The sequence below is a fragment of the Bidens hawaiensis genome, unplaced genomic scaffold (assembly GCF_021521415.1).
Source record: "Bidens hawaiensis isolate Kalapana, Puna unplaced genomic scaffold, B.hawaiensis_p1.1 tig00016945_1, whole genome shotgun sequence".
In the NCBI taxonomy this organism is placed as follows: domain Eukaryota; kingdom Viridiplantae; phylum Streptophyta; class Magnoliopsida; order Asterales; family Asteraceae; genus Bidens; species Bidens hawaiensis.
This window is the reverse complement of record NW_027492568.1, coordinates 27975-31924: the sequence shown is the minus strand read 5'-3', so window position 1 is coordinate 31924 and position 3950 is coordinate 27975. Positions and strand designations below refer to the sequence as shown.

General features: G+C 38.4%; 1 pseudogene; it reads left to right on the top strand.

The window, feature by feature from the left end:
• The first annotated feature begins 1386 nt into the window (after window positions 1-1386).
• On the top strand, window positions 1387-2557 carry LOC143552565 (E3 ubiquitin-protein ligase RDUF2 pseudogene; annotated as a pseudogene).
• The last annotated feature ends 1393 nt before the right edge of the window (window positions 2558-3950 follow it).

The following is a 3950-nucleotide window of genomic DNA, read 5'->3' as shown; positions in this document are numbered from 1 at the left end:
TGATCATTACCCAACTCCCTTCTTCCCATCATTGGTCACCATCTTCTATCATCGTCTCCGGCATCCTATTTGGTCGTTCATTTTGATCTAGATCTAAACAGTTTTTCTTCCTATTTGATTCCAATTTTATCAAATAGAAATAGAAATGGTTAATATTCACCTCAAGCTATTGATTCCAATTTCTTCCTATTGATTTCACCTCAAGCTAATATTCAGCTAAATTTGATGATGAATAGCAAATGGGAAGAAAACAAAAATTTGTTGCTTGGGGAAGATATTACATTAACAAAAATCAAATGAGCATATTCATATCAAAGTAAATGTTCAAATTCATGTTAACAAACCAAAACCAAACTTTAGATCAATCTTAAACCAATTTAAAGATTCACACTTGTGAAATAATGAAGAAGATCATCAATAACAAATCTTTTCATCAAATCTCAAACCAAGTTAAAGACTGATTAAGTAAGTTTGAGTCTTTAACTTCTGAGACATGTAATTTTGGCACTCGTCCCAATATACGTAAATTTAGTGTCTGTAGTGAGACTATTAACGAAGATGACAGATTTGTTAAGCATGAGTAGACCAACCTATTCATAGTAGTCATATCCTTATTTAAAATTCGTCATGAGAGGTATTGATGTTGACAAAAAAAAAAGTTAAATGAAAAAAATGTTTTGTGATTGTAATTGATTTTAGGGAGTCTAGAGAAAATATATAGAGATTTGGTTATTCATGGCATAATTGTTTATGTGACAGTAATTGCTTCCCTCATTTACTCATGTCTCACAAGTTCTCTCACAGACCATAGATCCGACCAACAATATTTCACACCACGAACCTTGATCACAATAATGAACTTGGCGCTGGGCACTGTTACTCTCGTGGGCTTGGAAGACAAGAATAGCCGATTTAGATGACTTGCAATGGGTGAAGAGCGAGGCTTTGTCAATTATTCAAGCTTGCCGACGGTTGAAGACAGCGATCATCGATTTTAAGAGGAAAAATGTAATTTTACGTGACATCCAAGATTCCAAACAATAGAGACGATATAGGTAACTTATGAAAGCTAGAGACGTAAAGTAAGAAAGTAGATAAACTCAAGGGACCGTCTTGTAATTAACTTCTATAATTTTATAATTTTGTAATACCTTTAATCAGCACTTATAAAATATACTTTATGATATATGAGTCGCCTTATAATGAGTACCTACCCTCCACTCTCTCTTCCATCAAACCTAAACCCCACAACGTCTATCTAGTTGTGTGTGCAACTTCCGATAACGGAATATCCGTTTCCGGCAACTTTTATTCCGTTAAAGTTAACCGGATCCACCGGTCAACAAGCTAGTCTTGATAATTTTTGTAGTTCAAAAATTAAAAAAACATGCCAACGCCGTCGTATTGGTGTTACCGTTGCACTCGCTTAGTCAGAGTAACTGACCAAAACGCCGTCGTTTGTCCCGACTGCGACGGCGGATTCGTCGAGCTCGTGGAGTCCAACGCGCCGCCGTCTCAGGAAAACCGCCGGCGGTTTCCGGCAGCCGCGATGTACATGCTCGTCAGCAACGACCGGCCGGATCTGAGGTTCCGTCGTCGCGGCCGGCGTAACAACGGCGAGTGGTCGCCGTTCAATCCGGTAATCGTTCTCCGCGGTGGTTCCGACAGTACGGACGTGGATTTCGGTGCCGGAGAACGAGGATTTGAACTCTATTACGAAGACGGAGCTGGCTCCGGCCTACAGCCTTTACCGCCGATGATGTCAGAGCTGTTAATCGAGTCAGGATTCGATCGATTACTCGAACAGTTATCACAGATCGATATCAGCGGCTTAAGCCGTACGGAGTCACCGCCGGCATCTAAAGCAGCCGTGGAATCGATGCCGACGATAGAAGTATCGAATTCACACGTCAGCAAGGAATCACACTGCGCAATTTGCATCGAACCGTTCGATCTCGGTACCGAAGCACGTGAGATGCCGTGCAAACACATATACCACTCGGATTGCATCGTGCCGTGGCTCACGATGCGTAATTCGTGTCCGGTTTGCCGCCACGAACTTCCAACAGACTCAACGGACTCATCAGATACCAGATCTAACAATCTAGATCGAACGCGTTCCGAACAAAACGAAGAAGATACATCAGCAGTTGGATTAACGATATGGAGATTACCTGGAGGCGGATTCGCCGTCGGGAGATTCACCGGCGGTAGAAGAGCTAGCGGCGGCGAGAGAGAGCTTCCGGTTGTGTACACCGAAGCTGACGGTGGATCCGGTGAGAGTTCCGGCACGCCTAGGAGGATAATTTGGGAGTCCAGAAGGCATCGGACGAGTCAACGGAACGGAATTCAGAGAGCGTTTCGTAACTTATTATCGTTTTTCGGTAGATCGAGTCGGAATGCAAGCTCGGAAACTAATGGTGGTTCAATTAACAGAAGCCGGAGCTTATCGAGTTCGATTTTCGGTCGAATTGCGTCGAGAAGAAGCAGGAATTTGATATTTGAAGAACAGAGTGGTATGCCGAGATGGTGATAATAAATGATAATAATCTGGTTATTGTAAATATGCGTTGATTAATCCAAAGGGATTTTGGATTTTTGTTATAAGATTAAGATTAATTATGTTATTAGTTTTGAATTCTTTCTTTAATATGATATTTATGCAATTTGTTTATCAAATTATTATTAGAATTGATTCTATGACTATCATATCATGAACGCTATCCATTTTGCATCGCTTTTCTCCATGGTTGGGTTGATATCGAATTGATTTTGACCAAAGAAAGTACATGGGATTCATATCTGTGGCAAACTTTGTGTCGTGTATACATGTGATGAAAGCTACTTGGTTCAAAAGAAGTATAAACATAGATAGATGAATACATACATGTACACATAATAAGTACCAATTTTAGATAAGCAATTACCTAACGGTTTGAGAGTTACAGAGAGCGGGATAAACCTTGGTTTTAAAAAGCCAGAAGCGTGCCAACATAATCTTAGTCCCTTGGTCATTCAACTTAATTCTTTAAAAATATCGTTGTCATGTATTGTAATCTTTGTACTAACCAATAATGATAAACCATAGTTGCAGTCCATGAAAGTAGGTCGTCTTCACTGAACCACGTAAATTTTCGTGCTCTTATTTTGCTTTTATCGTTTGTGTGTGCGTGACTTTATATTCCGTTACGTCATGCTCTGATCGATACCTAACAACCTTTTGTGAAAAAACACATCTTAGTTGTGTTGTATAGCTCACGTCTCTGATAATCAAAAGTATGAATTCTCTTTTTAAGTTGCGCCTGGTGACTAGACACACCAGGCATGGTTTTGAAAACCAAGGGATAGAATGTTATATACGATCTTATGTGTCATAGTTAAAATAAAAAATATCAGTATTTATGTGGTTCTTGTGATTTGATATAAAATTGAAACTAACCTTAAATAAACATCAGCTAGAACATATAAATACGTACCTTTTGATTGAATTTTAATACATAACACGGTTTACCGCCTACTTGATTCTTTTTTTTCGTTGTTAAATCAGCAACATTATATACAAATATATCATACGTGCTTATATACATATATTATACGGTCATTGTACTTCTCTCACAATCATATATTTGAAGTTATTTATTCTTTGGTATTATTTTAGGTTTTTGTTTATGGTGGAGCAGTATGGCGAAAGAGAGCATTATTCAGCGAGTATGCACATGTACCATACCTTCATGTGGTTAGTTATCAGTTTTGTATCAATGTTAAAAATACACTCATGAAAGAAGAGTCCTAACACTGGGAGAAAGCCACTTTATTTGACTAGATATTGTGACATGTTACCACCCCTATTTGACTTGTTATTTAATAACATTATTTGCGTGTGTACAAATTGTTCGTATAGCTAAAAAGTTATATAATATTTGATTGATTAATTATAATATTTGATTGAT